The 24,061-nt window shown below is 36.4% G+C and overlaps 1 protein-coding gene across 33 annotated transcripts in view; it reads left to right on the forward strand.

Moving 5' to 3' along the window:
• LOC112540344 (uncharacterized) overlaps positions 1-24,061 on the forward strand; it is a 542,784-nt gene that overhangs the window by 54,312 nt on the left and 464,411 nt on the right. For all 33 annotated transcript variants that reach the window (XR_015793978.1, XR_015793973.1, XR_015793972.1 and 30 more), the window contains exon 2: positions 10,623-10,677. The gene's annotated coding sequence lies outside the window, so the exon portion shown is untranslated. The remainder of the gene's footprint in view (positions 1-10,622; positions 10,678-24,061) is intronic.

Raw genomic sequence — 24,061 nt, forward strand, 5'->3', positions numbered from 1 at the left:
GAGGGCCACCATATTAGTAAGGGAACTAGAAGCCAAATCCTGTGAGAAATGGTTAAAGGGAGTAGGTATGTTTACTCTGTGGAAGAGCCAACTGAAGGAAGATGTGAAAGGAGTCTACAGACATTGTAGGGAAAATGTCAGGTTAAGCCCAAGAAACTCCACGAGACAGTACTGGAACAGCTCAGTTACTTTATTTGCTCGCACCTGCTAGACAGAATCTCACCAGACTTACTCTAAACTCCCCAAGCCAGCAACTAAACAGTACGAATTCCTTAGGGTGGTGCCAGTCTCATCCTCTTTGCTTTCCCATGCTCAAGCTGTGGGCTGAGGACATGCTTCTGTCCTTGAACCTTCTCATCCCAATCCATCACAGAAAGGAATGGATTTGTTCCCAGAGGACAGGACCAGAATGATAGGGGAATAGATTTATGTTGGGTATTAGTAGGAATTTTCAGATTGTAAGAGCTGTCAACCAGTGGTATAGACTGCCTCATGAAGTGATATGTTTGTCTTCATATACAGAGGAAGCCAACTGTCCGAAATGCTTTAGCAGATCCTGCATTGGGCAGAGGGTTGGACCAGTTGGAAGTTTCCTTCCAAGTGTATGATTCTCTGCTGTTTTCAAGGATTATTATTTATTGTTTTATAAAAATCACGTAAAATATCTCAGTTACATTAATGATAATATAGTGCAAAAAGGGTGTGTTTACTTTGCTCAACATTCTTCACAGTTTTTGGCCTAATCTCTTACTGTCAGGGGTTATGTATATTCTTTGCATATCTGGGTGTTTAATAGCTTTCCCTGAACTAAATTATTTTTTTAAGGTTTAATAATTGAGTAAGTGGGGTCAAACATGTTCTTACATTAAGATAAAATTCTAGATAGGGACAACCCCTCTTTCTTGAATATAAATCTATCATTATCATTGAAAGATTGTTTTGTCCCATGGTTTTTCAATTCTTTATATTAATTAATTAGACCTTTGTCCTTGCCCCATTTCACTTCTAAAATGATATGTCAACTAATAGTACACAATGATTAGGGCACAATGTAGACATAGATGGAGGCATATTAGTTTAATGCAGGCTGTTTTGTGGCCACTGCAGAAAACTCTTATCCACGTCCAGAAGAAGTCCAGTCTGACCTAGTGACAACAACTCTTTCTGGCAGTGATTTTCCTCGCCTTTGTGGCTAAGTACTGCTACTCTCACACATTTACATATACATAGGGAAGCTGCCTATAAATATAAACAGAAAGCCACTAGGTCAGATTTGATATGCTTTCATGAACATGCATTCCCAGAACAGTATGACAGTACCACTACCACAGAAAGGATTAGCAATTCTGTGAACCCTAAGACCAAACCATATATACCCTCTCCTCATTTAATGACTGCCTTGGTTAGCGACCATTCGCAAATACGATAGTAATAAAAAAAATCATTTTCTAACCAATGCATGCGCTTACGACCAAATTTCATGCACTTGACAAGAATGCACACTGGAGTGAGAGTAATGCTGGCATAGCTGTACAAGAGAACTTTATCTGAATGAGATGGCAGCAACTAGTAATTTTCACAGCATTTCTTTCTCTCTCTTTCTCTTGCTCATGTGTTCGCTTAGTGACCATTTCACTTAACGACCTGGTCATTGGAATGGAACATGGTCTCTAAACGAGGAGTGGGTGTAATCTGTATAGAAAGTGTGAAGGAGGGAAAGGCTGCAGTAGATATGCTATAAAATCCTCGTCAATGCTTGTTTTTTAACCAAGTTATGTTTGCTGTAAAAATTGAGCTAGGAAAAAAATAGCATATCAACTAATTCAATTCTCAGCTTTAAAGAATTCTGAGCACCCACACGAAAGGTGGGAAGATTCAGAAATAAGACAACACTTTGATAATTTTGTTCTGTTACTTTCCTTTTTAAGTTCTTTGACCCACATCCTACAATTGTACTGGCACCCTGACATCTTATTATCATAGTCTGCTAGTTCTGGAGTGTGTGTTGAAGCTTCCATAATTCCTTATGAAGGCGTTCCCTAATGGTTTGAACTATAGAAACCTACTTAATTGTTTAAAGAAACCATTCTGATTCAAAGGAGCAGTGTCTTTGCCCTGAATTGCTAGGAGGCTTATGAGTAACTTCTGGGTCTGAAGTTGGGCTCCTGTTTTAATGAGTTGTTTGGCTGCATATCAACTTGGTAAGAATAACATTTGTTATTAGCTGAAGAAAAAGGAGTCTCTCTGTCGGTAAAGTTTAATGCAACCAGTTCTCAGAAAAAAGCATACTTAGTTCCTAATGTCTGGTAGTGGCTGCCATACATTTAGGAAGGAGAATTTTTTTTTTTAATACATTTGTTGCAATTTTTTTATTTCTCACTGCTCTGACTAGTGCAACAGTGAAATTAGAACTTCTAGCCTGTATTGCTTTCTTTAAAACCAAAAAAAGGAAGATCAGTAAGAGAATGAGCAGCACCATCAGTCACAAACCTCATAGTGGAGAAATGTAGGCAAGATAATGCATTTTGGGGCTGATTTTCTTATTTTCTAAAACAAATTTCCACAAGCTACTCTGTGTCACATAGATGGTAATAATTTGGGATGATGCAAAAAATAACATAAACAGAAGAGGGCCAAGTACTTGGAGACATACCATGGCAAAATTTTGAAGTAAGTAGGATTTGAACAAGATGAGATTTTTTTCTGTGACTCAGGAATACTGGTACATAAATCATCTTCAGGTTTGTTGTTGTTTTTTGGGCATGGTAAAATTAACAACTAAAAAAATTAATAACTAAAAAAGAGAGATAACTTTTAAAAATATGTTTATTATGTGTACACAACTCCAGTAGTTTTACTGGAGCTTAAATACTGTGAAATAAATGGGTATTTATTTATTTTTTAGATTTGTATAGTCACCCATCTCTAATATGTGTAGAGGTTTGTTAACGTACAGAAGGAAGGCAGCTACAGCAGATCATTCCAACTAGTTCTCATATTTGTTTCCAAAGTATGCTTGATAATATATTTCATTATTAACGTTTTTTAAATGTCTACCTGGTTTTTGATGCCAGAGCATCAAAAGACCTAGCTCATCATTTTTCTGAGTCTGTATTTGTGTAGTCCAAATGTGTTATGTATATCTTTTTCTAGTCACTCTCACTGTTACTTTTATATTAACGCTACTTTTCATATTCGTTGTCCTTGAGTTATGTTCATCATTCACTCTTCTGAGTTCCAGATTCTGCTATCAGTGGACTGAATGTTAGGACAGAGGGCTCAGAACTGCTACAACAGCGTATCAAGGTTAATACTTTAATAAACTTCACCTTGCTGTTTTGGGATCTTCCTTGTTTTCAATAGCTGACATTTATAAATCACTTGTTGAGCCACTGACTTTGTCCAGCATCCCACTTAGTGACTGCTAGTCCTATATTTGCTGTGATTGGAGGTTTGCATATAAAATCAACATGTATGTTGCTGTGACTCTTAAAGTGTAGGCTGTAAAGTGAATGCATGGAATACAGAATGGCAGTGTGTTTTCACAAGTATACAGGGCCAGTCTCCCTTATATGTGTTAGTGGGAGTGATTTCTAGAGCAGTTTTCCCCCCCTCTTTTTTCACTTTCTAGTCCAGAAGCCTGGGAAATAAATGCTCTTTATGGGTTGTCAGGGAATTTGACCAAATGATATTTTGTTCCATTCCCAGTCTATGTGTAGTCTGCTTCCTACTGAAGTCTTCACAAAATTCTCTTCAGTTTGGCTTGAATCCTTTAATCCTTTTAAGCAGCTACATTGCTTTTAAGAGGATGATTTGAAATTCTACAGGGAAGCTAGAAGGAGGCCAGACCCTTTAAGTGACTTTTGAGATTTGACATCTACTTTTTGCAACTTTAGAGTTTCAGTATTTAGGCATTCATTGGTCATTTTCTTCCTAAGAACATGGATTTACAGTAAGGCAGTAATTTGGATTTGCAGTAAGGCAGATTCATAATACTTTATTCCTAGAAAGAAAACGTGGCTACAAAAATCTTGGATTTAAGGCAGACTCTTGAAAAGTTTGATTATCAATGTCTGTTGTCTCTGTTCAAACTTTCCCACAGTCATGCATTTCAACTTTCCATTTTCTGCTTGCTTTTTAAGTTACTGAAAGAAATTCAACTTCTCATAGCTTGGATGAAATGGGCAGTGTCCAAGGCAAAGGACCTTTTTTCATAACTACTACTGAGGCATTCTTTACTAAGCAATTCATAACCGTTGTTAAGTTGACAACAATGGTGCCCAGGGTGATGAAGAGAAGCAATATACATTTTAGTTTTAATGCTCAGCTTTTCCTTGGCAAAGATTTTTGAGGGAAGGACTCCATGGAGTGTGCTAGGCCAATTCTATGTGAATTGTTCTCACAAATTAGGGGACTAAATGTGGGAGGAAATAAACTGGCTGTATTCCCAGTTATAACCTGACTGTGCGATTCAGTTGGTCTGTTAAATCCATTACATTTTCTTGCAGCTTGGATTAAAAAAGGAGATCACTGAACTCTGGCCTTCACTGTAAGTTCAGATTTAGAACTCTGAGTTTCAGGTTTTTGACTTGAGCTGTATTTTTAATACATGGGCTTCTTTGCAGCTTTTTAATTGAGCTCAAGCATAGCTTTAATAGGCAAAGCATTTGCATCATTAAAGCTGTGTTGCAAAATAGGAGCTCAGCAAACTGCTTCCACTGAATAAGGCTATTGAGTCATTTCACTTTTTATTGTCTGTTCTACACACAATTGTCAATGGCTGGACAGACTTTTTCTACCCTTATTTGAAGATGAAAGGGATTGGAGCAGGAGTTTTCTCCATGTCAGGCATGCGCTTTTCCACTGATTTATGGTCTATAATTCACAGTTCCATCTTATTGTGTCCTCTCAGTGATAAATCTTGTGAATTCAGTGGAATTTGCTTCTAGGTAAATGTAAAATCAAGTCCTTTTTTTGCTGTTTCTCTATCAAAAACCTGATTCTCCAGGTTTCAGACAGAAATTCAGCATAGTTGTATTCTGCGTAATACTGAAGAGATGGGAAAGGGGGAGGGAACAGTACAAGATCTTCATTAGGGTGAGCCCCAACAACTCCTCCTTTTGAAATATTTTCAGAGAGCCCACAGCTATAACTTGCAATATGAAACCTACCTTTTAAAATGAAAGCTGTGATTCCACTAGATGCCGAATTCTCTTGCACAAGCAAATCTGTGAGATGCACGGAACCCTGAATACTTTTATGGCCCTTACTACTCAACAAATACTTCTGGATTCCCCTCAAACCTTATTAAGTCAAACCATAACAGACTGTTTAGTTTGGGCCGAAGTTGTTTCCTCAGGAAAGCATTACCTAATGACTACATATGAATATTCTCCCTCTGCTCCGTTTAAAACACTTGCATGTTGGGGATGGGAGTGCGCATTTAAAATGAAAGATTCATGTTCTTTTCTCCGTGGGTGGTCAGAAAACAAGAGCTTCAAGCTGTAGTAAAGATGCAAGTTTGTTTCAGTGTGGAGTCTTCAAAGGCTTCCAGACTTCCCTGCATAATGATGCAGTCAGGAAGTGGTATGGGAGGCATTTCTGAAGCCATTTTATATAATAGGAAGCATACAGCTCCCATTCTTATTTTCTTTAAGCTGCAAGCTAATATAGCTGCAGCTTTTTTTCTTTTTCTTTGCCCAAGGATTTCTCAGTGTTTCCATAAGTTGCCCTCAGTGTATGAAAACATGTGCTATATGAATTGAATTGGCAATGTAAAACGACAAATGCTATATTCACATTTAAGCTGTTACTAATGTTTAAGGTTGAGTAATGTAAGCAGATGTACCTGGAGCTGCATCGCTCTAGGATTTATTCCAGGCCTTATGTTTAGCAGATTTCTGGATCCTGTCCCTCGATCCCAGGAAGGAAGATTTCTAGCTATATGACTTAGGAAGATGCTCTCATGTTTTATTGGAAAAAGAGATGGGTTGTTTTGTCTGCCGTGTATAATAATGTCAGTGCTGCTGCCTGTCATATTACCAGTACTGATGGTAGCAATTTTTGGATGAGTTGGGTTCTCTTATATGTTGTGGTCTGATTTTTTATTTAGCTATTTATTTTAAGCAAGTTGACTTCAATCTTAAGCTCACCAACCCTGTTATACATCTCTCATTAAAAAGCAGGAACAGATTGGCTTACAGTCCAGAAATGCATGACACAGAAGATAAAATGGGATAGGGTTAAAAAACATAAAAAACATAAAATCAAATCAAGCTCAGGCATTAGTTTAAGAAGGACAACGAAGGGGCCCTTTCAGCTGAGGCCTTTGATTGAGGTGGTGCCATCTCATCTCTCTTCCCTGTTGTGAGATCAAATAGCTGCCAATTGGGGGCAGAAGAGAGCCTTGTGGAGTTGTCTCTCAGAGGGTCAATAATATGGGCTTGTTGTTGTTGTTGTTGTTATCATTATAATTAAAATGTATATGATATTGGCATGGCTTTATTCTTTCCTAAATACAGTCCCGATATCACCTATAACTTAGTACAAGGATTGATAAGCTGCTTTTCAAATTCTCCAAAAGGCATGTAGAGCAGAATTTAAAATCATGTAACTATAATAATAAGTAACAATAAAAATCAAATAAATGCAGTCAACACAATATGGATCTTAATATTGTATGTGTGGCTAGAGCTGTGTTGGTTGGGTTTTTTTGGCTGCTATATATGTTATTTATAATTTTGTTACGTTTTTTTAATCTTATTTTTAAATACTGTAAGCCACCCAGAGTCATTGAGCGTCCATACAAATTGAATGAATGAATGAATGAATATATAAATAAATTGTACTAAATCTTAACTTCTTTTAAGATGTAGAAGTGATTTGGCAAGTCTTTAGGACTACTTTAAAGTCTGTAATAAGCTGGCAGACATCAGTTGGAGAGGCACTAATGAGAATTCATGAATTATGCCTGCCAACCTAATTACACTCTCAGGTCAGCGTATAGATAAGGCTTCTGATACTGATCTCAGTCCTAGGCCAAGTCATTATGGATGAAGATAGTCTTCAAATAATCAACTTACGCCTTTATCTGAGTAGAAAGCAGGACAAGCTTTGGGTCCAAAACACATTGCCAACTAGTGCAACTGATACAAAATGGATGTCATGCTAGCACTTACCACTACTTGAGTGGCCTCATTTTGTACCGGCTGAAGATTACAACGTTCTTAGGTAGTCGCATGCCAGTAATCACTCTGGGTATTGTTAGAGCATAATTAACTGAACGTCCTATCCAGAGGATATCTTACGATGAGGCATACATAGCAATGTATGTTGGTATTTGCTTTCTAGTGTTCTGAGCTGTGAGAAAGCATGAAGATAATTCCTTAGCCTTGAATATTTGTGGAGTGTTTGGGGGGCACAGAGAACGTATGTTTGCATCAGAACTTTGATCCTGAAATGGCACTGATTGTTTTGTTCTTCTTTTACTTTTTAGGGCCCTATAAACAAAGTATTCTTGATAATTCAGGATTTGAATTATCCGTACCCATATCTATCTGCTTGGTTATATTGGGAAATATCAAAGAAATGAGTTAATGTGTTAACTTAATACTGTTTTACTTTTTCTGTCATAGTAGGAACACTGTGGATCTTGGAGTCGTCCAACGGTAGATCTTTATTCCTCCCAAGTTCTGACACACAGACCTTTATGCTAATAGCTGGAACAGGGATAGGCCAAGGTGTTTTTCTGTGCAGTTGTTCCATAAAAGGACTTTCTTAAGGAGTAAGTGGCTGAACCATAAACATTCTTTTTGTTGGTATTTCTTACTTATTCTTGTATTTAAAGTGATACCTGCTTCTGGTCCTATGAATTACCATGGAATGGAGCTGGGTCTTTTTTTCTTTGTATTTTTCTTTAGATGTTTAAAGAGTCTGTTGGCGTATTTTATCAGTATGCTGTAGCAATGGATAAGTGATTTTACTTCATTCAGTTTCTTTCTTTTTTTTATTTTTTGTTATCCAGCCATTTCTCCTGTGGTGCTTGTCATATGTGATGCTTCCCATCCGTCTTCTATATTTCAAACAATCATATTATGAAGTAGGACAAAATGGAATGATAGTGATTGTCTGTCTTGTATATACTATCTTAAATACAACACACACATTCTCTCTCTAAAATATGTATTATCCTATGGGTTTCATGGCTAAATAGGGATTAGAATTCAGCTTTGTCCATCACTTTAACCAATAAAACTCACTGTTTGACCCTTAACTCTTTAGTACAAACTTTTAAGTCACGTATTTGAGTATTTTCTTTGTTCCTTTCAAATTTTATGGACAGTTAAAGTACAATAATGATCTGTGATAAGGATAGAAAACCCGTGGCCGTCCAGATATTTCTGAATTTCAGTATGTCTCACTACTGCTCCTGCTATTCAGGAACTTGTAGTTCAACAACATCTGGAAAGGCCTCAAGTTCCATGCCAGTGATCTACTATGCTGCCTTTTTAATGTATAGAAAGGATAGAGGTAGTCTTTACATGAGTGAAGGAGAGATGACTGCATTAGGCAGTGGATTTTGTTATTGTCATGGGTAGCAGGCCTAGCAGGATTTCAGAATAATCTATCAAGTCTCTCTTTCACAATGTTCTGTGAAATTAAAGGGTATTGTTCCCTTGAACAGCTCCTGCTCATTTTAGTGTAGCTTGTGCAGAAGAATTTCCCAGCAGTTCCATCCTTTTGCTTTCTGTATTTTAATCCAGGGATAGACAATATGGCACTTTGTTTGGCACTGTTTTGGCTCCTTTCCCTTTAAATTTAGTGTTGAACATCTGCCAGTTATATATCAAAATAAAAATCTTAAAATTTAAAGTTTAAAGATTTTTGCAGTTTTCTCTCCCTGCTCTTTTGCCCTCTCCCTTTCTAAAAAAAGGTCTTGTAGTACACATTCAGTTTATCCATCCTACATGGAAACATACTAAGTTGGCTAATTGGGATGCTAGTCAGTTAACTACATGAGAAAAATAAAATGAATGGAATTTTCTTGGCAATACCTTATCCATGTTATGAGCATTTGGAGCCGTTCTAAATGTAACTAGAGATGGCTTTATGCGTTCTGTGCAAACCAGCTTCCCATGACCTCTTTCTCAGTCACTCTCAGCAACAATGGATCTTTGGCCTTTCCAGATACTTCTTTTTTGAGTGCAATGAATGTATAGTGATCGTTAATTTGTTGTACAGGATCTAAACATTATCTCTCAAATAGTATTTCTGTGGCAAGGGAATTATGTATTTTGTGCCACAGGAAATGCCATTATGACAGAGCTATTGTTAGGACAGCTGTGTGCAGTTTTTTACAGTATTACAGAAGAGTAATATTAGCAGTTAATGGAATATGGATTATTCTGCTGCCCTCTCCCACACTAGGTTGTCTCCTACAAAATACAAGCTTGGTTGATTTTGTGTGTGTGTGTGTGTTGCTGAACCAGCTTGGGGATATCGAATCAGTCCACTATGCCAAAACAAGGGGAATACCTAGAAATAGCAAGGTTTTTAAAAAATGAAATATCAAGGTTTTTTTTTTTAAATGAAAACCAGGACCTAAATCATGTTACATAAATAAATCCTTGCCTGTGTATCATATAATCAGAACTGGGAATTCTTCTCATGAAAACTGGTAGTATTCCTCTTTTTTCTGGTCCAGAATAAAGGAATGGGAGTAAGTCTTTCTTTGGACATGGTATCCAATCTATTTCTTGCCTCGGCCAAGACACATCAGTACATTGGCTTAGAGCAGAAATAAAAGAACATTAACAGTAAAGCTAGAAAACAATTTGGAATGTTTGACTACTTATAAAGGCAAATAAGTCAAATTGTATAATATTACCAGTAGTTTACGGGAAGTGAATCTTTAGTTTGAACAGTACCTCCTCAGATGATAGATGTTCATTTGCAGGCACGTGGTACCCTTGGTGGCTAAATGTATTATTTTCTAAGCACATTAGATTGGGCATGGAAGACCTTTGTCATTTCAAATGGGGGTGGGGTAGCAGTCATCTCCTTTGTCCCTGAATACAGGCTATGAAACTTATGACATTAAATCTAAAATAATATCTTAGACTGACTTTGAACTACTGGCCACATACCGAAAGATCTGGTCTAATTTTTTTACATTTCTTCCTTCTTTCCAATTTTTTGTTTTTTGTAACATCATGCCTTAATGAATCTAATACTCTTGCTGTCCTATGACAAGGGGCTTTAAGTTGGGGCGCTGGTAAAAGTTATATGTTTATGGTGGAGATACTTCTCCTACGGATGGCAGTGTTATGTCAGCAGTATAGGAATATCATCTCACCCTGTGGATGGATATATAAGAAAAATGTTTGTGGTCCAGATCTTTGAAACAAGGCTTTCTTCTGAGTGATTTTGCTGATAATTAAAAAGGGTCTGAGTTTATGAAATAAAGTACATTTAAGTCACAAATGAAATCCAGATGCATAGTAGAGAAACAGTTCAGTAATATTGATGCTTTTGTCTGATGTCTGCTGCAGTGATTTAGAATATGGAATGTTATGTCTTTAGTAATACGATTTACCTCTTTGTTACTCTCTCTTTTTAAACAGGCTTGGGTCCTCTAGCTGATGTTGATAAACTTAAGGAAAGATGAATATCTTGCAGGTAATAAATACATTCTTGGATTGTATACTTTTATTTATTTTTTATCAGAATCATGCCATTACTTTAATGAGGACTCCTTCACAATTTTAGTACAAATACAATTGTTATACAAAAATCACTCCCATGTGGAAATTTTCTGTTCTGTAAATTGGTTTGCTTATTTTTCATAGAAACACAAGAAACACAAACTTTCTGAGTCCTGTCAGTAGAAGGTGAATATTAGTCCATTGTTTTCCACCTTGGTAGCAGTTTGTATGTGCTTCTCCTTTGCTCTCAGAATTAAGATGTACAGTTGCTAAAGATAAGAACATGATGATCAATCCAGGCTTGATGTGCTATTGGACAGAATAACTCTGTGGTAACTAATACAGTAAGATGGGGAATTCTCCACTTTACAAGGTAATTGGCTGTAGTAGCTACAGTCAGATTGGCACTGGGGGGCCCACATATAGTCCAAACTTAGCTCCAGAAGGTCACTGGGTGATATTGGGCCAGTTTTTCTCTTTGAGCCTACATAACAGGGTTGTTATTGTGAGTAAAAATGGCAGAAGGGAGCATTATATTTCCTACCTTCTGAAGAAAAACTGAGATATAAATCTCATAAATAAACTTGTAAGAGAGCCGAATAAATTGATGCCAAAATGGCCTACAGAGCAGATTTCCCATAGGAAGAATTTGCCATTCATTAACCATCTTATTCCCCAACAGTGGAAGCTTCCTAAGTAAAAATTAAGCATTCATTCAACTTTCAAACATGCATTACATTGCTAAAAATGTATATTTAGCAGTATATAAAGGAATGCCACATTTTATTCCATACACTGAATTTAAATTAGGCCCATCTATCCATTGAGGGGGAGGGTTCTTAGAACAATACATTTAAATTCAATTTAATTGACTGAGATTCTATATATCTCTTGGCACACACACTTATCACCCCAGTTATCATTGAAATGATAAAGAGAGAGTTGTTTTTCCTTATGATCATGGAAAATTAACATAAAGGAGGCATCAAACTTGAAAATAGCAAGACAGTCCTTTTATTGGAGAACCTGGGTAGAATGTGGAGTCTACATTAGTTCAATAATAGGATCAGATAATTAGCTTTCCTTTTGTTTTGTTTGAGAAGAGCAGAGCATGGCAGAGGAGTGAAATCTTCATTCAAAACAGCTCTTAATGACTAGATATAAGCTGGTAATCCTGAGTGCTTCAGGATCCTTTCTAGTAGAGTCCTTCTAGGAAATTTTACATGTTATTTATAAATAATAATACTTTAATGTCTTTTTAGAAATGGTTTTAGAATATACTGAAGATATTCTAAATCTTTAGATATTAAAGGGTATAGAGAAGCATGGGGTATGGAGAGAAAATATTTCAGATTTAATTTTGTTCTGCAATATGTATTGATTTGTATATGTCTACATTTTTTGTACAAACTAACAGGACTCTGCATTTTTTCACAGTGGTTTTTTAAAAAATACATAAAGCTGAAAGGACAGCTTATTCTCTGTTAGTTATACAATGGTCTGAAGCACTCATCTCTATTTCTACACTTGAACAAATATTATGTCACTGAAAGTCCCATTTGTAGGGCTGTTTAGAAATTTGGAACTCATATTCTACTTTATCTGTTTAATGTTCCATATTTTATTATTGCCAATAAACTGGTTTAAATGTAATTGTATTATATGAGATATATATAGAGGAAATTTTGCTTACTGCAATATTTCCCTTTTTTGCATATAAGAAATCTGTTAGATTGTTTTTGTCACTTATTAGTTCAGGAACATACGAGAGATATTATGTGGTCAGTTTTTCACCTCTTATTTACACACACATATATATATACCCTCTCATATAACTTGCACTATATTATTTGACAGTGCCTGCTTTTAAACTACTGTAGGGCAGTCATTACTTCAATTCTTTCATTTTAATTTTCTTGTTTTAAAAATGATAGCAAAAAATATCAAGTAGATAGCTTGCTCTGAGATTAGATTGCAGTTTTGGCTGAGGAAAGCATAGCACATTCACACTCTGCAAACAACTAATGGTTATATTGTAGCAGGAATACTTGTTGAAGATGGCTATCATCAATCTTGCCAAACCTCTTTCATACTGCAAGATCTAAGCAGGTGATGAAAGAGATGGTCTATATTACAAAGGCGTAAACATTCCAAGAGTTGACTTGCAGAAAGCAGATCCAGCTGGTGGCAGAGGACAGTGATTCAGTGTTATGTTGATCCTGCTTTGTTGGCAAAGAACATCTGGTTTGCAGAGTTCATACAGCTGGATAAATGTTGCACCCTGTAGGTTTTTTCCACTTGGTTTGAAATGGAAGCATTGGGCATATAATCTAACTGAACATAAGGCCAAGGTGGTGTTTTACCATAGTATTTCCATTCCCTCTGCATCTGTCCTCATTTCCCCTCTACTCTGCTTCTCCTTGAAGTGGAGAATACTGACAATGTGTGTTTTAAACAAATTAGGTACTTTTGGTATATTAAACTGAAAAGCCAAATTGTGGCCCATAATAATAAATGGGATGTACAAGGGCTGAAAAGCATTTGATTGGAAGAAAGCTATACAATGTAGCTGGGGCTTCTTACAGATTCATTGTTTATTTATACAGCACTGTAAAACCTGTTGTTTTATTTAATATTTTGTGAATTATTCTTTAAGATTGCAGACACACAGTGAGCTCCTTATGTTGTTGGCAACTTTTAAGTCTTTGGTCTGCCCAGAAAGCCTGTGTTGTATCCTATTCTTACACTTTTCTACAGTACCTTTCCATGCCCATCTTGGTGCATTTTTTGCTGCTGCTGCTGCTTCTACTTCCTCCTGTGTGGGTGAGAGATGCGTATATAAAGACTAAAATGTGTGCCCCATATCTTTAATAGCTATTGTGAATATAATAAGTGAGAACTGGAAGTTTACTTCAGTGCTTACTGTTTTGATCCAGATCTGCTGTGTGATTTTCAGCATTTATGTGGTAGAAAAAAGACTGAAAAGGAAAAGGCATAGGTTATCTTTGATATTTTCTTTTGGGAGAATACATGGAAGGGGCATCCATGGGTGGTGGTGGTTTCAACAAAGTTACAATCACACAATTGAAACCCTATTCTTCAACGTCACATGTACATGCAGAGAAGGCAAGGTTTTTATTGTGTGATTGTAAGTCCCATCTTGACTTTTTTGATATCCTCTCCCTCCATGGATGCCTTTGAACAGGGAGTCTGTTGATGGAAGGAAAGGATCTTTGCATTTTTCCTACAGTGTAAGCGGATGAACCAAACTGGAAGTAGAGAAACTTACTGGGAGCAAGGAAGGATTCAAAAATTAATCAGGTCCCTTAGCATTCTTTGGAGGGGAAAGTAGAGGAATTTCTGTCCTAGATTGTCATTATTATAATATTTTACTAATTATTTCCTTCCTTCCACTATCAAATAACAATATTGTTTAATTGTGCTGAAAATCAAAGTCAAATGGTACCTAAATTCAACAAAATGTTCAGTAACTCTAAAAGACATATGTAATGTACATTTGTGTGTATTGGGGCAGGTCTTGTTTATTTGAAAAATCAATAATGTTATTTCTCATACACCTAAAAGTCCACACTTGACATAGAGGGAATAAAAAACTAGAAGTGGTAAACCTAAATTATGGCATAATTTAACATACTGGTACATATGCAAATTGTTTAAAACTAGAATACATTAATCTAGCATTGAGTTCAGATAGCACATACAGTAGAGTCTCGTTTAACCGACCTTCGCTTATCCGACATTCTGTCTTATCCGACGCCCCTAAAAAAAACACAACACGCATAAATCGGTGATGAGAAAAGTGTGCCGCTTGTTTGCGAGCGTGAGTGTACTCTTTCTTGTTGCTCCTGACGGTGCGGCGCCGCAATGCAAAAATCGATTGCAACAGGCGCAGCAGATCGTTTTTTTTTTTTTTTACCGCACTCAATCGTTACTGTGTGTTATCCGACATTTTCGCTTATCCGACGTTCTGCCGGCCCATTTATGTCGGATAAGCGAGACTCTACTGTACTTTGTACTGAGGTGTTGATTGTAGCATACGTATTTATTATATTTATAACCCCATCTTTCTTCTCTCATTGAACTTAGGGAATATAAGCATGATTCTCAGATAGTTTCCCATCCAAGGAATTAACACAATTAGTTTTACACCACAATTAAAATAGTTTAGGACTGATTCACATTTTTTTGGAAACTAAGGAAATGGCTTGTTTCCTTGCCAAAAATTAACTAACAGCAGGAGTAACGGGATCCAGGATTTATCAAAGGGTCACATCATATATATATTAGGGTTGGCTAGCCCCCTAGAGGCCTGGTGTTGCTGCCTTGCGGCCTCCTGGATTCCCCCTCCCCTTTTATTTCTATAAACGTGTACTGGTATAAATTTTAATTGTATATCTATTTATTGTTTTTTTTAATAGTATTTTATTGAGATTTTAAAATTACAAAGTTAAAAGTTAGAAATGAAAAAGAAAATTGAAAATACAAACTATAAACAAAAGGAAAAGAAAAAGTGAGATAAAATAAAAGAAAAAGAAAAAAGACATGAAAAATAGATAGCTTCCAATCTATCTCTTGTCTTAAGAATAATAAGAGTGTCATAGGTGCTAGTTTTTAATGCATTAAGTAGGAATAATTCTTTGTCAAAACATATCCCATTACATTTATAATCTAATCTTCGCCCCACCTGCATTTTGCAAATAGTCCGTCAATGGTTTCCATTCTTTAAGGTAATAATTATTTGATTTTTCTTTTAATAAACAAGTCAGTTTATCATTTTCTGCCATTTCCATCAGTTTTAATAACCATTCTTGTATTGTTGGTAGTGTCTGGGTTTTCCAAAATTGTGCATACAAAAGTCTTGCTGCGGTAATCATGTATTGAGTAATTCTGATAAGATACTTTCCGATTTGAAAGTCCATTATCCCCAACAGGAATAATTCTGGTTTAAATGGAATCTGTATTTGTAGTATGCTCTGCATCAAGGATTGTATTTGAGTCCAAAATTTCTTTGCAATTTTACACGTCCACCACATACGGTAAAATGACCCTTCTTGTTGGTTACATTTCCAACAAACATTGGAAATTGTCCCATACATCTTTGATAATCTTTGGGGTGTCATATACCATCGATACAACATTTTATAAAAGTTTTCTTTCATTATAACATAAAGTAAATTTTAATCCTTTAGACCACATATTTCCCCTTGCTGCATATGTATATTATATCCAATATTTTTTGCCCATTTAATCATGCATTCTTTAACTTTAACTTGTTCTTCAACCATTTCTTCTCTCAACAATAATTTATGCATTTTTGCTATTAAGTGCTCATCTGTTTCACATAGTTGAATTTCAAATTCCTATTTATTCTGTTCGAATCCAAATTCTTTTTTTATCAATTTTGAATTTTTCTTTATATTGCATATAGTATGTCCTTCTAAAACCAATTGCTCTTTTGATTTGATTTTATATTCTCCTTGTTCTTTTTCTAATAAGTCTTTATATCTCATCCATTTATTTTTATCTCTTGTGTCAGTTCTATAAAAAGCTTCTTGTATAGAAGTCCACATCGGCATCTTAGGGCATAAAAGTGGTCTGCATTTAGTCCAAACTTTTAATAAAGATCTTCTAATATAGTGTATTTATTGTTTTAATATGTTGTGAGCTGGCCAGAGTCCCCCATTGGGGGGAGACGGGCGGGGACAAGTTTAATAAATAAATAAATATAAATAAATAAATATTGGCTGGATTTTAAAACCTATTTATCAGAATTTATCAAATGTTGGATATAGTTGAGAAATCAATGACATGTGTGAGATATAAATGAGGAATATGAATTCTTATTTCTCTTCATTGGATCTATACATAATATGATTCTTATAATCCTTACTTTGATTGACAAGTAGCAAATAATGTGTTTATCCAAAATAGGAAGATATGCATAACTTCTGAGATGGAAGTTTATTGGGAACAGCAATAAGACAGTTTCAAAACTGGCAGTAATTTGATAGAGACTTTAAAGGCAAACTGTTCATGCATTTGCATAAATGTGTTAATGTATAAAAGGATAACCATAGAATTTTACAAGTTTTCTAAATCTAGGTTTAGATTAGGAGTTATTGGGGAGAGCTGTTGAATGCCTTATTTTCTATGTCTTAAACCAACGGGCAACCCCAATTACTGTATGTTGTATAAAATCTAGTTTTTGTTGATAGAATTGCAGTGAGGGTTTTGCAGTATTGCTATATAGTGGCTGAAATGTAGACCAGAAATTTTCTTTTCCAGTGTACTCAAGCCAGTACCGTAATTGTCCTTCCAAACTGGGAACTGCATTAGATGCAGCTAGAAAGGAAAATCAATGGCTCTCTGCAGACAGGCAGAATTATTTCATATGAACATGCTACTCTTTGGATACCACTATGTTCTTTAAAATTGTCTAAAATCTTCCTATGTGCTGCTATATATGTATCTGGACTGGCTGGCTGGAAATGCTTATGTCAAGTTAAGAACATCCCACACAAATCTAAAAAAGAGGATGGAAGAAGTCCTGTTCTTCCAAATTTGTTTAATGAAGTTCTTCCTCTTTATTCTTTGACATTCTGTTAAAAGAATTCATTAATAAATGCATCTGGATGAGAAATCTGCCCCAGAGATGTAGGAAAATTGGTATTATGTGCCACATGTTACTTTAGAGTTATGTCAGTTGGCAGACATTACTATTTTGTATATATGTTTTTTCATCATATTGCTTGATTGTTTTGTAGAGCACAATCAGCCAACAGATTCATGGAGGTCTCAGAATGAAGACAGCTGGGGCAGATCAAACAATTGGGATTCAGGTTCTCAGAGCAGGCCCTTTGTTGCTTCCCACTCCAAAAACATTAAAAGAGCTTGTCATCCTCATTAATGAAAAGCCATATGGTGTTTTTAACTATGATTATATAAACAAAGAAACATTCAAGGGTGGCAACATGGACAGATATTTCAGATGGGGAAGTAGTACCAATGCATCTAATATATTCCTCTGTATTTCAGTATCTCACCCCATTTATATATCCCTTACAGTATCTACATACTTACTTTGGATTCAGCTCAGATGTATGAAATATACAGGAAAGGAATGATTGCCCTTTTCATAGTGAGCAATTTAGGCAATTGGTTAAATGCCTAGTGTGCTGTTTTTCGTTTTAAAAATAATAACTGTTGGCAGAAGGCATAAAGGCAGATTAAAACAAACAAACAGAAACTTCTCTCTGTCATGATCTTGCTGAAAACTCTCCTAATCATCTGAAGAGAGAAGTTGTGTGAAGGTTGTAAATTAATTTGATATATATTTGTAAGTATATATCCCCTTTGGCTCATTGCTTAGTTTCTATGTTGTAAACAACTGCTATCTTCCTTTCCGTTGCTTTTACTATTTCACGTACTCTCCCCACCCCAAGCTGTTTTTTGATGAACATTATGAATATTATGTACTAAAGGCATGTGTTTTCTAGGAAAAAAAATGATAAACTAGAAAAGAAATCTGTATGTTGACACACCCAAGACCTTTTATTTGTGCATTAATTGCATTTCTGACTTTGCTATTATGGCAGGAATAATTTCAGGGGACCATGTTGGATGTACAAATTAATGTACTCCTGTAACTCATTTGCAGATGTTGACAGATTTGTGTGTCTGTGTGTCTGTGTGTCTGTATGAGTGTGTGTGTTTGAGGTTGCTTTCCTCCAACTATTCAAAATAAAAGGAAATTAGAACCTTAAATTTGATTTCTTCACCATCAGTACAGATCTTTGTTCAAATGGAACATTTGGATGCTGGGAGGAAGATAATTAACTTTGAAAATATTTGAACAGTATTATGACAAGATCAGGACAAACTGGAAATTTGCTATTATCTATCACTCTCTTGAAAACACTGATATGAACAGCTGTGACCACATGGTGTGCACTGGTATGGATAAGTAGTGTGTCTGATACATGGAAGAATGAGTTAAGCTGAAGAATAGTTTTCCATATAGAGAGCCTGACTAACATTTAGTTTTTCAAACTGCTTTAAACTGTATATACTGTATGTCTCTTTATTTCTATTGTGCTAAGCGCTCAGGGAAGTTTGCCCCACTGACTACTACGGTTGCATCATGAAAAGGACTGAGCACACTTTTTGCTGTCACCATTAGCAACTGCTCCTGTATCCATTGTGAAGAATGTAAAATAAATGGATGTAATATCAACTAGTGAGGAATTTTATCCAATTATAGTATATGGAATTCTGTCTCGGGAACTAGACCACCCCATGGATAAGCAAAATTGTATTCAGTTGAAGCAGTGTTGGTGGCATTGCTGGATCTCTTTTCTGTTCCTAGGTTCAGACAGGCGTGAGATTAGGAGTGTTTCAAGCTGTCTTGTTTTCATGGTTCTACTTCTTTTTCTGATCCTGGTTATTAAAAGCTTAGCTTTCTTGAAAGAATAATATTTGCTGGCCTCTGCTTCTGCCGTTTAAGCTGCCAGTTTAGCCATTGAATACCTGAGTGCTTGAATTCCACTTCTGCTTCAAAGAAATACTGATTACCTAAAAGACCAGCTATTAATTACATCATTTGTAATCATTGCTGATCTGTTAATTAGTAAATCTTTTCTGTATTTTGGAAGAAGGGAATGACTTTATAAATTGTTGAAGGAAAAAAAGTAATGATACACTTCAGTTATTAGCCATAGTAATCTATTTCAGCAAAAAGCAAAGCAGTATTGATATGGTATATCTCAAATAACTAAAAGCCTATGTCTGTCTGTTTCTCTCTTTTTGAGATGAATATTAGTACATGTACATCTCATGACTAGAATGCAGGCTTCTCAAGTTACTTATGATACCTGATTCAGAAGCTTTCTTATTTTGGTATGGGATCATTATTTTGTGACTTTTTTCTGTTTGTGCAAACTGTTCTGAATATTTGATTTCAACTAAGGCAGAACCATAGCAAAAGGATGGGTGATATAGATTAGCTCATAGGCTTGAAGAGATTCTGGCAGTTCATCATCATCATCATCACCACCATCATCATCATCATAACATTCATAGCGGTTTCATTTTTGTTGCTCTTCATTTAAGCATCACTCAGCTCTGCTCCAATGCTTTCGATGGAATAGGCTCTTCTTTCTTTTTCACTTCTTTTTGTTTCTCCCTCCTATATGAGGGAGGAAGAGAACAAGGTTAAGAAAAGGGAGATAGTACTTCATAGAAATCTGAAAACAACGGCTGAAATCCCATAATATAGATTAATTGCTGCAAATTCTGGCTTAGCTCTTGTTGCAAGTGGCTAAAGTAATCTGAACCAAGACTGCTGGCTTGCTTCTCCTCCAAAAGACAAACTTGAAGGCAGAATCTGGCTTCCTGGATGAGGTCAGAGTCCTGTTGGATCTACCTGTTTGCTTCAAGAAGTCTTTGTTACCTTATAGGGCTGTACGGTTCTTTGGATTTGAAGGGGGAAAAATGTTCACAGGGGTGTTCAAGGAGAGTCTTGCTATCATTCCTCAAAGTAGCTGCATCTTTTCTTGGAATCATGCAGCTGCATTTCACATCTGCACTACAATCCTGAGAAAATATTTTCTCCCCTAAGGATTTGCCAACAGGTGGTACATGTGCTCCTACACATGCTCTGAAGCATTTTTTCCCTTCAAATCTGAAATAGCGCTCAGCCCTTTGACTTTATACACCTATGGAAAGCTAGTCAATCCCTTTTTTCTGGAGAATTATTTTAACTTGGTGTGACATACAGTTACAGATGGTAGAAGTATGTAGTAGTAACAGGAGCAAAGGCATAACACAGTGTGGAAGATAGGTATGCTGTGAGTGATTAAATAGATAAGCATAAGATACTACAACAATAAAATTCAAGTGGCATTTATCTTTAGTTCTGGGAAGTATGCATTCAGGGAATGTGGTATTTGTGTACCTAAAAAAAATGGATCAACTAGTTGTGTACCTAAAAAAATGGATCAACTAGTTAAATAAGAAATTAATTTAGCAAGCCTAATGAACCTGAAGTAGGTTTGGGTTCTTGACTTCTACCTTACTGCAGGTTGTCTAAAATGCATTCACCCTAGTTTATCTGGAAAATGGATTATACATTAAAAGATTTATTTTGTATTTTTACATAACTCCTAAAGGAGATGTCTAATGATTTCAAACCTTTCATAAATAACTTGTTTCCTGAGTACATTTGGGCACTCAAGAGTGGAAAAGTTTAAGTCATATCAAGTCATCTAAGTGATCTTACCGTAAACTAAATATATTTAGAATTGCAAGAGAATGAAAATGAAGAAATCACTTGGCTGATTATTTTAAATTTTGTGCGATTTTTTTTTAATGCAGAGTGAACATATTTTTCAGTGTTGTAAAGGTTGGAGCCATTCTCTGAATGGCTACTGATTTGAAGTGCCCATGTGTTTAAATATAATAACTTGTCATCATTATTGAAATATATATTTTTAAACATGAAGAAACTAACCATATACATTAGTCCAGTGGTTTTCAACCTTTTTTATTTCATGGCATATATCTCATTGGTAGGGTTTCTGAGTCATGAAACCAGAAGTCCTGTGACATCACAGGTTGCTGGGACTTGGGAGGAGAAATGGAGGCAGTCCACCCTTGGTAATGTTATGGAGGCGGGGCACTTCCCATCATTTACTTGTGGCTCATTGATGCAGCACACCTGTGGACCTTTCATGACACACAAATGTGCTGCAGCACAGAGGTTGAAATCCAGTGCTTTAGACTATGGGAAATTATCCATGAAAGTAGAAAGTGCTCTGTTAATGCTGGTGGTACACAACTTCACCTGAATGAAAATGAAGGATGCCCATCACTAAATTTGGTGGAAAACATTGGAGTTGGTTGTTAACAGGATTGATTTCAGTGGTCTCAAAGGTGGCATTATGGCATTCTCTTCATGCCTGCTAATGTTTCCTGTTTCTCCCCACTTGTCAATAATGAAATTCATTTGTTTTTAGCCAAATGCCTAACATTTCAAAACAGAGAGAGATTTTTACCATTACCCTCAGCTGTGGAAAAGTTCCTCATTGCCTTTCCTTTCCTAGCCCAGAAAGCCTCTAATTCTAGGTGGAGATTAAGAATGCTTGGGAGGAATGGATGAGGATGGTGCACTTGAAATGCAAGAGTTTCCAAATAGCCAGCTAAAACCCAAAGAAAAGAAAAGAAAAAAAAGAAAAGAAAAGAAAAGAAAAAAGAAAAGATGCTGACAGATACTGAGATACTGGAGAGAGCAGTGGGGATCAGTTGCACGTGATCTTGAAGGGTAGAGGACACCCAGCAGGGAATAACTGGGGAGAGATTTGTGGTGATGGACAAATGGGATACACAGACACACACACATAGTACTGTGCAAAAGTTTTAGGCAGGTGTGAAAAAATACTGTAAAGTAAGAATGCTTTCAAAAATATATATTGTAATTGGTTATGTTTATCCATTTACAAAATGCAAAGTGAGTGAACAGAAGAAAAATCTAAATCAAAACAATATTTGGTGTGACTACCCTTTGCCTTCAAAACAGCATCAATTCTTACACTTGCACACTTTTACACTTGCACAAAGTCAGGGATCTTGTAGGATTAGAGTCAGATGAATGATTAACCAATTATACCAAGCAGGTGCTAATGATCATCAATTTCATACATAGGTTGAAACACAGTCATTACCTGAAACAGAAACACCTGTATAGGAGGCTTAAAACTGGGTGAGAAACAGCCAAACTCTGCTATTAAGATGAGGTTGTGGAAGACAGTTTCATGTCACAGGTCATACACCATGGCAAGACTGAGCATAGCAACAAGACACAAGGTAGTTATACTGCATCAGCAAGGTCTCTCACAGGCAAAACTTTCAAAGCAGACTGGGGTTTCAAGATGTTCAAGCTCTTTTGAAGAAGCACAAAAAAATGGGCAACATTGAGGACTGTAGATGCAGCGGTCGGCCAAGGAAACTTAATGCAGCAGATGGAAGACACATCATGCTTACTTTCCTTCGACATCGGAAGATGTCCAGCAGTGCCATCAGCACAGAACTGGTGGAAACCAGTGGGACCCAGGTATACCCATCTACTGTCTGGAGAAGTCTGGCCAGAAGTGTTCTTCATGGAAGAATTGCGGTCAAAAAGCCATACCTCCGATGTGGAAACAAGGCTAATCAACTCAACAATGCACGAAAATATAGGAACTGGGGTGCAGAAAAATTGCAGCAAGTGCTCTGGACTGATGAGTCAACATTTGAAATCTTTGGCTGTAGTAGAAGGCAGTTTGTTTGCCGAAGGGCTGGAGAGCAGTACAATGAGTGTCTGCAGGCAACAGTGAAGCATGGTGGAAGTTCCTTGCAAGTTTGGGGCTGCATTTCTGCAAATGGAGTTGGAGATTTGGTCAGGATCAATGGTGTCCTCAATGCTGAGAAATACAGGCAGATCCTTATCCATCATGCTATACCATCAGGGAGGCATGTGATTGGCCCAAATTTATTCTGCAGCAGGACAACAACCCCGAACATACAGCCAATATCATGAAGAACTATCTTCAGTGTAAAGAACAAGGAGTCCCGGAAGTGATGGTTTGGCCCCCACAGACCCCTGATCTCAACTTCATCGAGTCTGTCTGGGATTACATGAAAAGACAGAAGGATTTGAGGCAGCCTACATCCACAGGAGATCTGTGGTTAGTTCTCCAAGATGTTTGGAACAACCTACCTGCCGAATTCCTTCAAAAGCTCTGTGCAAGTGTATCTAGAAGAACTGATGCTGTTTTGAAGGCAAAGGGTGGTCACACCAAATATTGATTTGATTTGGATTTCTCTTCTGTTTGCTCACTTTGCATTTTGTAAATTGATAAACATAAAAAATTACAATATATATTTTTGAAAGTATTCTTACTTTACAGCATTTTTCACACTTGCCTAAAACTTTTGCACAGTGCTGTGTGTGTGTGTGTATATATATGTGTGTGTGTGTGTGTATCTGTGTGTGTATCTGTGAATGGATTGAATTTCATAAAAGTTAAATAGTTCAGAGGCAATCCCAGGGGGCAGGACTTTTTTGTAAGGGGATGAGAAACTGTGTACTGTACAATAGACTGTATGTTTATGTGACCTGATCTGGTGATTAGCTTACTGCTTAATGGAAATTTGATGAAATTACATAATTTATTAAGAGTAGAACATGGTAGTTCAAAATAGTTTGTTTGACTTTTAGTATTATTAATTTGCTTGAGTATGAAATCAGTATTTTGTCGCAGTAATCCATCTTAAAACTCTGGGGCAATTATTTTGTCACCACC

Source organism: Python bivittatus, unplaced genomic scaffold (assembly GCF_059951505.1).
Source record: "Python bivittatus isolate LINGU-HERP-01145 unplaced genomic scaffold, Pbiv_v1 ctg000840_np1212, whole genome shotgun sequence".
Classification (NCBI taxonomy): Eukaryota; Metazoa; Chordata; class Lepidosauria; order Squamata; family Pythonidae; genus Python; species Python bivittatus.